The sequence below is a fragment of the Apodemus sylvaticus genome, chromosome 3 (genome assembly GCF_947179515.1).
Source record: "Apodemus sylvaticus chromosome 3, mApoSyl1.1, whole genome shotgun sequence".
Classification (NCBI taxonomy): Eukaryota; Metazoa; Chordata; class Mammalia; order Rodentia; family Muridae; genus Apodemus; species Apodemus sylvaticus.
The window spans coordinates 162,115,553-162,129,965 of NC_067474.1; the positions used below are offsets into that span (position 1 = coordinate 162,115,553).

At 35.6% G+C, this 14,413-nt stretch overlaps 1 pseudogene; it reads right to left on the reverse strand.

Moving 5' to 3' along the window:
- Window positions 1-3,029: 3,029 nt before the first annotated feature.
- LOC127681611 (zinc finger protein 845-like) lies at window positions 3,030-11,999 on the reverse strand (annotated as a pseudogene).
- Between the last annotated feature and the right edge of the window lie 2,414 nt (window positions 12,000-14,413).

Genomic DNA, 14,413 nt, shown 5'->3' on the forward strand with positions numbered 1-14,413 from the left:
TAGCACTGACAAAAATAACATAATCAGGCCCCCCCCCCTTTTTTTTAAGTAGGACAGGCTCTTGGACCCAGAGGAATTCAAGCTCATATTGCAAGGAAAGCATAGACAGGACCATGAATATGAGTAGTCACAGTGTGTCTACCGTATAGAAGCAGGGAGAGATGCATGGTGGTGTTCAGCTTACTTTCTACTTGGCCCAGGCCCACAGCTCACTGTTTGGTGCTGCATACATCTAGGTTGTCTGTTCTACTCTCAGCTGGAGTTCTGAGGAAATTTGCTCATAGACATGTCTAGTCACATGTTACATAACTTGGCTTATTAATTTATTTTATAATTCACTTATTTAGAGACAGTCTCACTGTGGAGTCTTGCCTGAAACACCCTATGTAAACCAGGTTGGCCTTGAACAGACATCAACCTTCCTCTAGCCCCAAGACCTGGATAAAGATAATATACCACCATCACTGCCTGCTTCGATTTTTGATAGGATTTCTCAAGCAGCCCTGGCTGACTTCCTACTCAGTGTCTCTCTGAGGTTAATTTTTAACTTCTGTTCCTGCTGCCTCACTTCCTTAAGTGCTAGGTTTACATTCTAATGCTGCCATGTGGGGGAGTGCAGGGCTTTGAACTCTGGACTTTCTACATTCTACAAAACGATTACCCATAGTCGGAACCATAAAGCTGCCTCATTTCTCTTTTACAGATCTGGATACATGCAATTGCAGTGATTCTGTGAAACAAATTGTGCCTCTATATGCTATTTCATCAGAGTCTCAAGAAGGACATATGGATCACCTGAGGCAAGGAAAAGCTATTGCATTACCAGAGCCTATGCAATGGGACACTCCCCACACAAGGACCCAGAGTTCTGATCTAGTCATTTGGAGATGAAGACCTGCTGGCCACCTCCCAGTCTGGAGGGGGTTGAAAGGAAACAGAACAGGGTTCTACTGTGGATTTGAAGACTGATGGTGTGTGGATATTCTAACTTTCTAACTATACTGAATGTTGATAACTTCTAAAAATTTCCTAAAACATTTTGCTCATTCTGAGGGTTAAAAGGTGCTGGTTCAGGCAATTACCACCTGTAGCCTAACAGCAAGGGTCTAAGCAGTGTAGCCTGTTTTATCTACCTAGGAATTGCAGGGTTCAAACTTACAGTCTACTAGTTGAAGTTGAAAGAAAGGGGGTACTTTGAAAAGTGATTTTAGTGTTTATTTCTAAGTTGTAAAAAGTTTCCTATGAAAGTTCGCTAAGAAAAGGGGAAAATGTAGAAGGATCTTGAGCTGGACAAGAGAAATTTGTGTTCCTAACTTTTCCCTCAGCACTTACACAACTTTCATAATACGTGATCACATGGCATGCAGTCTTAAAACACAACAAGAAATGGTACCAAAATGGTCTGTAGTATGAGCCAATAGGTAGCATTGTTCTGAGTTTTATTGGAATTTGTCTCAATCAAATGCTATTAAAGAGTTTACAGACATGCAGTTACACAGCACAATATGGATGTGTATCCCTGACACATGTGTCAATATGGGATGTGTATCCCATATTTTTGTTTATAGTTTGGTAGACTTTTCTCTCATATACCTAAGAATTCATGAAAGACATATCTATTGTTGAGACTCCCAAATCATTTTCATATGGGCAGACTCACTGAGAGTCAAAAGATTTGATTTCTCAGTCCTAAGACCTTTTGAAATACATGTTTTCATTTCCTCTTAATCAAGTCCTGATAGAGTCATTTCACCCTCCAAAGGAATTGTTATCCACACACTTAAAATCACTAGTATTAAGTTCATGTTATTCACTTGTAGAAAATTTTAGTGTCTCACTCTTATGTTTCATGAGAGCCTTTTCCTGGGGATATACAACATATATTCATTGAAGCATCACAAGCAGAAACTGAAAACAACCAAGTCAAACTGGATTAATTAATGAGCTTCATTGCATTCACTTACAGGACTATGGGGAAGGACTTGTTGACCCAAGCACAAGGGACTCATAGTTGTTACCTGAAACTTGAAACCAGCATTTGATAGAGATTATGAATACAGGACACTGTAGAAATCTTTTTATTTTTATTTATTTATTTATTTATTTTTTGAGACAAGGTTTCTCTTTGATACCAGCCTGGCCTGGAACTGAGAAATCTGTCTCTGCTCCCAAAGTGGAGAGATTAAAGGCATGCAGCACTACTGTCCAGTCCCGTAGGCATCTCTATAGGATAAAGAACATCCTATTTGGGTGGCTCAGTGTATGAAATCCTCTTTGAAGTTTAATTTGTCAGAAATCCTTTATGTGAATTAAATGTAAAGAATTCTGTCATTATTATTAAATAGTTTAAAAGGTCTATTAAACACCTTAATTTTGTTTCCTTTTGAACTCTTTATTTTAGATCGAAGGAAAGTGTCCAAAAATATTCTTCTGCCTTCCCCACTTGGTCTTTATCTTATAATATTTGAGGTTGAACAAGTATAACTTTCCTATATTGTCACATTTTCAGAGTATTTCCCTGTAAAAATAGGTTACATTATCTAAGATTGGAACATGGTGTGAAGGTTTTCCAAGTTTTGCATACTTATATTTCTCTAGTATAGAACCTCTTGTGGTAAAGAATCTCGATAAAACATTTGACACATTTTTTGTTCTTTTACAGTAGAAACATTTTCCTCAGTATAAATATTCAGGTGTTTTTTTTTTTTTCTTTTCAGAACTGAAAGGAAGTCAAAGGAAATTTCAGTCATTGCATTGCATTTGTGAGATTTCTCTTGTACATGTATTGCCTGAAGTCAAATCAAGTGTTTTTACCACCACTGCATTTGAAACATTTCTGTCATGTACATATTTTCAGAAAAATTCTAAAATGTCCATCCTTGGTAAAGGATTTCCTCATTCACTACAATTTCTAATCTTACACTACTATAAAAATTGTCTGATGTTTTCTAAGACAGGGAATATGGGCAAAGCACTTGTTTACTTCACTGCATTTGCGATTTCTCTTTTGTATGAACTCTCTGATAATTTCTAAGACTGCTACTGTGGATAAAGCAATTGTCACATTCAATACAATTAGAGTTTCTCTTTTTTATTTATTCTCTAACAAGTATGAAGTTTGCATTTTTTGGGTAAAGCATTTCTCCCATTCCCTGCATTTGTAAGGTTTCTCTCCTGTATGAATTCGCTGATGCCATTGCAGACTCCATTTGTGGGTAAAGCGTTTGTCACAGTCACTGCATTTGTAAGGTTTCTCTCCAGTATGAATTCGCTGATGACTTCTAAACATACTTTTGCCAGTAAAGCATTTGTCACATTCACTGCATTTGTAAGGTTTCTCTCCTGTATGAGTTCTATGATGAATTCTAAGACTACTTTTGGTAGTAAAGCATTTGGCACATTCACTGCATTTGTAAGGTTTCTCTCCTGTATGAATTGTCTGATGAATCCTAAGATAGGATTGTCTGGTAAAACATTTATCACATTCCCTGCATTTGTAAGGTTTCTCTCCTGTATGAATTTTCTGATGAATTTGAAGATAGAATTTTTGGGTAAAGCATTTGTCACATTCACTACATTTGTAAAGTTTCTCTCCTGTATGAATTCTCTGATGAATCCTAAGATAGGATTGTCCGGTAAAGCATTTGTCACATTCACTGCATTTCTAAAGTTTCTCTCCTGTATGAATTCTCTGATGAATCCTAAGATAGGATTGTCCGGTAAAGCATTTGTCACATTCACTGCATTTCTAAAGTTTCTCTCCTGTATGAATTCTCTGATGAATCCTAAGATAGGATTGCCAAGTATAGCATTTGTCACATTCACTGCATTTGTAAGGTTTCTCTCCTGTATGAATTCTCTGATGACTACGGAGAGTGCATTTTTGGGTAAAGCGTTTGTCACATTCACTGCATTTGTAAGGTTTCTCTCCAGTATGAATTCGCTGATGACTATCAAGACTGCATTTTTGGGTAAAGCATTTGTCACATTCACTGCATTTGTAAGGATTCTCTCCTGCATGAATTTTCTGATGAATTTGAAGATAGAATTTTTGGGTAAAGCATTTGTCACATTCACTGCATTTGTAAGGTTTCTCTCCTGTATGAATTCTCTGATGTCTACGGAGAGTGCATTTTTGGGTAAAGCATTTGTCACATTCACTGCATTTATAAGATTTCTCTCCTGTATGAATTGTCTGATGAATTCTAAGACTATTTTTGACAGTAAAGCATTTGTCACATTCACTGCATTTGTAAGGTTTCTCTCCTGTATGAATTCGCTGATGACTATCAAGACTGCATTTTTGGGTAAAGCATTTGTCACATTTACTGCATTTGTATGGTTTCTCTCCTGTATGAATTCTCTGATGACTACGGAGAGTGCATTTTTGGGTAAAGCATTTGTCACATTCACTGCATTTGTAAGGTTTCTCTCCTGTATGAATTTTCTCATGAATTTGAAGATAGAATTTTTGGGTAAAGCATTTGTCACATTCACTGCATTTGTAAAGTTTCTCTCCTGTATGAATTCTCCGATGAATCCTAAGATAGGATTGTCCGGTAAAGCATTTGTCACATTCACTGCATTTGAAAGGTTTCTCTCCTGTATGAATTCTCTGATGTCTACGGAGAGTGCATTTTTGGGTAAAGCATTTGTCACATTCACAGCATTTGTAAGGTTTCTCTCCTGTATGAATTTTCTGATGAATTCTAAGACTACTTTTGACAGTAAAGCATTTGTCACATTCACTGCATTTGTAAGGTTTCTCTCCTGTATGAATTCGCTGATGTCTATCAAGACTGCATTTTTGGGTAAAGCATTTGTCACATTCACTGCATTTGTAAGGTTTCTCACCTGTATGAATTTTCTGATGAATTCTAAGACTACTTTTGTCAGTAAAGCATTTGTCACATTCACTGCATTTGTAAGGTTTCTCTCCTGTATGAATTCGCTGATGACATTGCAGACTGCATTTTTGGGTAAAGCATTTGTCATAGTCACTGCATTTGTAAGGTTTCTCTCCTGCATGAATTCTATGATGAATTCTAAGAATGCCTCTTTGAGTAAAGCATCTGTCACATTGACTACATTTGTAAAACTTCTTACCATTATTGTTTGCTTTCAGCATCAGTTTATGTTTAGATACAAAACCCTTATCAAATTCTGGATTGTTGTTTTCTTTCTTCCCTATGTGTATTCCTTGATTTAGATTATTTATAGAGCACTCATTTAAATACTTGATACAGTCTTTATATTTGGAAACTTCTCTGGTTTTCTCAATTTTAAGTCTTTTCAGGGTTGAGGATTGAAGTGAGGCATCTCTGTGGTTAGTTTTATCAGGTGTACTTTGGGTGGATTCATTAATCATTTTGCTGAGCTCATTACATTTATAAGACTTCTCTTGCATATTCACATGTTCATGGACATTGCACTCTGTGTCTTGATCTAAGACCTTCTGATGCCTTCCATGTATGAGATGATTTTCTGAAAAGATACAAATAAAGATGGCAGGGATTATTGTATTGAGGAAAAATATATTCAGTAATGCGTGTTTGCTGATATTTCAAGTTAATTAGACATCAAGAAATCACGCTCTCAAAAGAGCTTTCTTCTTTTTCCATAATGATTACTTGGATCCTTAGAAAAACCACAATTCTGATCTACATCCACTGAGAGGAAATGATGATACCCTCCTAAATGTTTTACAAACAGCACTTTGCAGAAACTAGGACAAATAATGTGACTGATCAGTACTGAACTTTCACAAAGTGGATATCTGATCAATGTATGCAGACCACCTAGCACTAGGGATAACTAGATGGTGAGAGGCAAGTGGAAGAGCATAAACATTAAAATACTTTGGCATCAGAAGCTGATCACCAAAATCATAGAAGAAAACATCCCCACCCTAAAGTAAGAGAGGACCATAAACGCAAAATAACCCTATAAAACAGCAAATAGATTGGAGCAGAATAGAAAATCCTCTCATCACATGTGTAAAGAAGAGTTAAAGTAATAGTAATTTTATTTGCTGAAATTATTTTGTGTATAGAAATATAATTCCTTGTTCTCAACATTTAATTTTTTTAAAATTGGAAATTTCTAATTAATTTTTGGAAACTTTTGAATTGGAAATTCCAATTAAAGTTATATAAGAGGAATGGTAAGATATCAAAGAATACAGCACTGGACACATACTCTTCAAAAGAAATCCGAACTGAGATGGAAATCCCATGAAAATTTGTGATTCTAACCAGAATGACCACTTCCTTATTCTAGTGGTCTCTTGACATTTCAGAGAGTTTACATAAACAGAATGTAAGGAAATTCAAATAAAGATTCAGGAATTCAAAAAGGAGTGTAATCTTACCCAAAAACAATAGATTGTTGAAATTCTCCAACATTACATCTATGTACAATGACCGTTGAGCAAAATTGAGACATTCCCATTCCTCCAGTGAGAAGTTCAAAGACACATCATTGAAGGTTAACAAACCCTGTAATGGAAAACTACTTAAATGCTACTGGACAATATTGTTTTCCTATGTTAATAAAGTGGCAGAAAGAATAGGAGATACTTAGTGATACAGATGAAAAAGGGAAAATATGGAAGGACAAATGTTATTTAAAACTTTAATAGAGATGTGTCTGAACTTATGAATTGCTGCTCTTTCATAGACAGTCTATAGAATGGCTTACTATAATGTTCTCATTTATTAAGGCTCTCACATTCATGAATTTTCTGTGGCTTTCTGAGACCTTCGCAGCAAATGAAAGTTTTGCGACAAGCACTACATTCAGAAATTTTGTTTGCTGTTGGCAATGTATAATATCTTTTAAAAGTCCTCTGTTATAAAATTATTTTCCCAAAAACCTCATGGCACCACTCCATGGATTTTTATCCCAGTTCTTTAAAGTCCAATGATTTCTGCTGAACACTACTGACAGGACGAATATACAACACATATACATAACTTAAGGCAAATGAAGCCAACATACATTATAGAAAAAAGATGTTAACTCTAATAAAATATACTTTACTTAAATAGTCATAGACTTCCTTGTTTTTATACCTCTGAGAATGAATGATATGATTATCTTAAAGGAGCAAACATTTTCAGAATATACCACATACATTTGATATCTATATTCAGTTAAAGTACCTTTATGAAATATGCAGTGTTATTAAGCAGAATACCTGTGTCACATCACAGATGGCCAAGTTATGATGAGGAAAAATATGTTTTCAAATCTACAATATTCAACTTGCTCAAATATGGACACTTGTTCAATCCTGTGTGAAGCTGGGTCTCACATGACTCTATTGTAGCATTATCAATTTAACATTTTGATACCTAGATAAAAGACTACAAACTTTCTACAATAAACAGATAGACTATGACATAAAGAAGTAATGGATGGAATAAATGTCAGAGTTTTTTCCTTAAACAGAAGAGGACTACAAAGTCAGGTTATACAGTAAACATTCCAAGTGACATATGGAAACAAATATTTAGACAAATTATTTTATTAAAGTATATTCACAACTAAGTATTAAAAAAAACAGGGTTGACAAGGCAGTGTTTGTATACATCTTTAATCCCAGCACTTGGGAGTCAGAGGCAGTAGAGATCAATGCTAGCCTGGTCTATAGAGTTAGTTCTAGAACAGCCAGCGGTAGACAGAGAACCCCTGTATTGAATAAAAAGAAAAGAAAAATCCACAGCTGGAGAGATGGCTCAGCTGTTAAGAGCACTGACTGCTCTTTCAGAGGTCCAGAGTTCAATTCCCAGCCATCAAATAGTGCCTCACAACCATCTTTATTGGAGATTCAATTCCCTCTTCTGGTATGTCTAAAGACTGAGGCAGTGTATTCACATAAATGAAATAAATAAATAAACGTTTTAAAAAATTAGAATAACCTCTAGTAGAAAGCATTACATTATTTAGAGTTTAATAAAACCTGGCAAAAAATACATATAATAAAAACTTCATACATTCCATATGGTCTTTCACAAGGTAACACTTATGTATGTATGTGTAAAAAAACAGCATGAGACAAGATGCATTTCAATGAAGTAGAATCTTTTTTTTTGATTGAATCTTGTTTCAAATTGAGGGAAAACCATGGTAACACTTCAGAAATGTGGAATACTTTATTCCTTATGGAACTGACTTTATTGAACATCTCAATCTTGTAATATAACACTATTTTTTTTCCTTTGGAATATGACCTCATTTGTATATCAGAATGGTAGCTTGCATAGAAAAGTATGACTTTCAATTCTTGCTTTATTTTACCAAAATTATACTACACAGGTTTTATATAATGTCTATTACAAATTGTCATCAGAAATATAAACCTGGGGCATGAAAACAATGACAGAGGCAAATGCACTTGCTGTGACTTCAGTCTCATGGGTTTGGAGATGAACCAGGGATCTAGGGGCATAATGTGTACCTAAAAAAATGCAGATGAACAATTATATAATTAAAAGTCTCAGAATAATAATAAAAAACATCAATACAACCCTTCCGGTTTTCCCTATGTAACACCATATGTTTCAGGGAAGAGGAAACAGAGTAGATTAACCATTCTTCCTTCTAAAGAAAAGAAGCAAACAAAATTCAAAAACAATTTTTTCCAAGCAAACTGACACAAGAAACAAGCTAGAGTAGGCATTGTAATATAGAATAAAATTGACTTTCAATCAAAATGCATCAAAAAGATGAGGAAGGATAACATTCCATACTCATGAAAGGAAAAACATCTGACAAGATGAACTCACAATTTTCATAATCTATGTTCCAAATGCAAGGACACCACATTTGTAAAAGAAACTTTACAAAAGCTCAAGGCACACATTTAACATGACACAATAATAGTAGGAGACTTCAACACCATACTTGCACCAATGGACAGATCATGGAAACAGAAACTAAACTGACATAGTGAAACTAACAGAAGTTATAAACAAATGGATTTAACAGACATCTAATGACCATTTCAGAATAAAACAAACAAACAAACAAACAAAATACCTTCCTATGTCTCATGGTATGTTTTCCAAAAATTAATCATATAATCAGAAACAAAAAAAAAAATGAGGGCAGATGGCACGAGAAAATTGCAATAATCCTATGCATCCTGTCACATTGCCATGGACTAATTGTTTTCAATAACAACCAAAACAACAGAAAGCCCACATACACATGGAAAATCAACAACTCTCTCCTCAATAATAATGAACTCAGGCAAGAATATAGAAAAAAAATAATGACATTTTAGAATTTAACAAAAATGAAGGAATAGCACACCCAAACTTATCGGCGACAATGACAACAGTGCTAAGAGGAAAATTCATAGCTCTCGGTGCATTCTTAAAGAAACTGGAGAGATCATACACTACCAGCTTGACAGCATATCTGAGAGCTCTAATACAAAAAGAATCAAACACTCCCAAGAGGACTATAAGTGAGGAAATAATGAAACTCAGAGATGAAGTCAACCAAGTAGAAACACAGAAAATATACAAAGAATCAACAAAATGGGGAGCTGATTTCCTTTGAGAAAATTGAAAAGATGGATAAACCCTCAGCCAGCCTAACTAAAGGGCAAAGAGACAGATTCCAAATGAACAAAATAAGGAATGAAAAAGGAATCATAACAACAGAAATAGAGTAAATTTAAAAATAAGCATGAGATCCTATAACAAAAGACTATATTCATCAAAACGTGAAAATTCAGTTGAAATAGGTTGTCTAGACAGGTACCAAGGTCAAGGAAGTTCAATTAGGATCAGACAAACCATCTAAACAGTCCCCAAATCACAAAACAAATAGAAGCAGTCATTACAATCTCCCAAACAAAAAACAAAAAACAAAAAAAGGTCCAGGCCAGATGGGTTTAACAACACTACCAAACAAAATCCAGGACCATATCAAAATGTTCATTCATCATGATCAAGAATGCTTCATCCCAGGGATGCAGGGGATGGGTCAATATACAAAAATCCATCAACATAAAACACTGTATCAACAAACTCAAAGAAAATACCAAATGACTGTCTCATTAGCTGCTTAAAAAAGCTTTTGACAAAATACAACATCCATACTTGTTATAAATCTTGGAAATATCAGAAATTCAATGCCCATAATGAAACATAATAAAAGCAATATTCAGCAAACCAATAGCCAACATCAAATTAAATGGAGACAAACTTGAAGCACTCCAATTAAAATCAGGGACTAGTCAAGGCTGTCTACTCTCTCGCTGAAAAGATAAAAGAAGTCTTCAGAAGATGGAAAGATCTCCCATTCTCAAGATTGACAGGATTAATAGAGGAAAAATGGACATCTTACCAAAATCAATCTATAGATTCAATACAATATCCATCAAAATTCTGAATCAATTCTTCATAGAGATAGAGCAATTTCCAAAGGCCAGTATAAAGAATGGAAACAGGCAACCTCAGGAGATAGGAGGTTGGGGGGACCTTCCAGAATGCAGAGACATGGGAGGTGAGAGACTCTCAGGACTCAAAGGGAGGAACCTTAGATGAAATGCATGACAGTAGGGAGAAGGAACTTATATAGCCTACCTCCAGCAGGAATACAGGGTACCCAGTGGGGGAGGAGGTTGCCATCCTACAGTCAAAACTCTGAGTTTTGTTCCATATTTGTTCCTGTCTGAAAGAACAGCAGGGATGGAAATGGAGTCTGAGAAACAGAAGGTCCAGTAACAGGCCCAAAGTGGGATCCAGCTCAAGGGGATGTCCCAAGGTCTGACACTTATACTGAGGCTACGGAGTGCTCACAAAAAGAGACTTAGCATGACTGCCCTCCAGAAGACCCAACAAGCAGCTGAAAGAGTCAGATGCAGATATTTGCACCTAAGCAATGGACAGAAGCTGCTGACCACTTTCGTTAAATTAGGCAAATGTTGGAAGAATCTGAGTGGGAGGACAATCCTGTAGGAGGACCAGCAGTCTCAATTAAGCTGGGCCCCTGAGATTTCTCAAACACTGGACGAACCAAGCAGCACAAACCAGATGATATGAAGCCCCCAACACATATATAGAAGAGGAGGGCTGGGGCTGGGTTCAATCAGAGAAGAGGAACCTAATCTTCAAAAGACTAGAGGCACCAGGGAGTCTAGAGGTCTGGTTGGGTGGAGGGTGGGGGTAGGGAGTGTGGGAGAAGGAATGGAATGGGGAGCACTCAGATGGTGGATAGGGAGTATAGAGGAATGAAATCTGGAGTGTAAAAAATAAATAAGTAAAAGACAAAAAAGTTGTAAAATTTAAAAAAAAGAAAGGAATACTGCAATCTGCATCTGCTCACAAACACAGCACTGTTAAGGCAAAAAAAAAAAAAAGACACTCTTTCCTCTTTCTGCCATCATCTGTTCCTCAAGTGATCTAATATATTTGCTATTAGGATTGAAGACAGTGAGGCTCTTATAGTTTTATCCTTCTACAAATTGTTCTCTTTCATTCATTGCTCAGCGACATGAGTATCCACATATTTCAATACCCACAATCACAAGTTTTTGTCTGGAACCCTAACAATCTTTGAAAAACAACTTCTGTGACAAATGAGACTTTCCTTCCACAGTAATATAAGAGTACACAGCTCCATCCAATGTAGAAATTAGCTATTCATAAGAGTTTTTGAGAATCATTTACAATAGATTCTCTTTGAGACCTTCAGTCTTTAGTCCATGGAATTTGAATGGTCTAACAGTAGAAAATTCAGTGAAAATAGTATGGTGTTATTTATGTGAAAGTCTTAAACATTAAATTTTCTTTATGCCACAAGAAAATGAAGATCTTAGAAAATAAGCCCTTTAGATAACATTACCACATGTAGATAATAAAACTTTTGAATGGTTTGAATGATAAAGAGATTTCTAAAACAAATGGAGACAGCACACTGACCTGTGGAGTGTTTACCAAAGGAGCACTCATTCTTTTTGTTGTTCTTCTCCAAGTTTCAAATATTGGAAATCCTCTTGAAATTTCACAGGGTTTGAAAAGCACAAAGATGAAATTAATACAACCCATTATAGACAATGCTAAAGCACATAAAAATACATTAAAAGCAAACTGATACCAGAAATCATGTCAACGTTTCTACAGACTTGAGATCATGGAGTGACAATGTAGTGTGGAAAGGAATATGAGTATGATCTGAGGCCTCTTTCTAACATCAGCCTGCACCAGACAAAAAGAGAGAGCACATGCATACCTGTTGTAAAGCACTATTACTCATGAGTTACTTCTGAGGACTCATCTTCCTGGGTCTAGACTAAAGGACAAAGGGCAAGTGACTACCATGATTGATGCCTACAAATGAATGGCATTTCATTAGCCATCATTCTAGAATATGATATCTGACTCTTTAATGAGATTCTACTCCATTTTACCAGGTAGATACAGTATATCTTCTTTCCATGTGTATCTGTTGTCTTGAAATACAAAGATTCTATCTGCCAAATATCATGGCTTTTCAAGGAGAATAAATTACCATCAGATTTAGTTATAGACCTTTTCATCATCATCACCATCTAAGGCTTTTGAGTGATCATGAGATTACAGTTATATTTCCAGCTTATTTCTTCTTTCAATATGGCCCTTTATTCTAACTCCCATGCACACCATTGTATGCATTGATCTTGATCTCCTGACATCTATATGAACGCATTAATATGTGGAATATTATAATTAAAGTCAGAAATGTCTTTAAATAATATTTAATTCTGCTATAATTTTAATCCAGTTTTTCTCACCTTTTCCAATGGTGTGGTAAACTTTTATTACAGTTCCAGGAACTCATAACTTGATGCATCTAATGTTAAAGACCCACATACAGACTGATAACAGGAGAGGTGTGTCAGTTCCCAAGACCTTAAGAAATATGTGTTTAATGATGGTTGGTCTTTGACATCCTTTGTGAAAGTCATAAATATATATATGTATATATATGTGTGTGTGTGTGTATGTGTGTACATACATACATACAGGGATAAAATGAACCATTTCAGAGTATGCTCTTGGGATGATTTACTCATTGTATTAAATCTGCTATAATACTATCACTGTTGGAACCTCTTCTTGAATATGCATAGCTGCATCTTGGCATTGTTCCAGGAAGATCTCAGGTTCCCTGTCAGTAATGAATATGAATACAGTGAGAACCTTGAAGCCACACTGTCACAGCTTAAGATGCAGAAAGTAAAGTCAACTTGATTTCATGCTAGAGGTTCAAAATTATTTCAACAAGTACAAATCATACAAGTCAAGGCACAACTTATGTATAGTCAGTGAAAGAAGACACAAAACCATTTCAATATATCTATGAAAGCCTAGTGTAAAATATCACAGTCCATCACTGTGAAATCTCTGAAGAATGTGACAACAGAAGGAAAATTACTGAGTCTAATGAAGATAATAGCCAACATCCCAAACCTATCATTACATAAACCGAAGAGACTCTACTCAGAAGACAAAGATGTGCAAAGCCTCCACACTAACTTATCACAGTGCAGCAGTGCTTACAAAGAGAAAGGAAGACTTAGAATATTTTCAGTGTTCAAATAATAAGTGGAAGGCAAGTTCTCTCAAATTACAAGAAACATAATCTTACAACTCAAGAGCTCAAATATCCCAAGAGTATAACTCAATCTGATAATATACTTAATAAGCTATAGAAAAATACAAGAAAATATCATTTTGTTTTATACATATCTAAAGAATAATCTGAGAAGTCAGAATACCACTCAGTGTCTACAAGGATCTTGGATATGCTAGTTTATCATACAAAGTGCTAAAAAGGACTCTGTAGCTTGATGGGTGTAAGGAGTCATTAATGGTTCTCCCTACATGCTGACATGTGTGCTGTAATACCAGCCTGTCTGACAATGTAAATCTACCAGCGTAGTAGTGACAAGTAGGTAACAGAAACATTACTGGTTTTACTTGGTTTCTGGTCAGCCTACAAATAAAATACAGACATGGAACTGGAACCTGGTCAAAAGTCACTCTAAAGATAAAAGGCCCTAAATTGAATTTATAATTGAAATACTGCAATATGTGGAAATACTGGATATGCATATAAATTCTTACTGCTTTCACCTAAGTGACACAAACATGATTTGTAAGGAGAAACTGACAATTTACAGAGTGGTAAGTGACAAACAAGCAGTGAGGGGGAAAAGCAAGTCTCTAAAAGAAGAAGGAAATGGAATTATGGAAACCCATGCTGTCATTTACCATGGAACATGGCATGATGAATATATGACAGCATGGATACCCATCTAAAACCTGCCTCAGAACATACACAAAATACAAGAATATAATGAAAACTTGAATAACAAAGGATGGGAGAGAAAATGCAGTAACTGTCCAAGCAC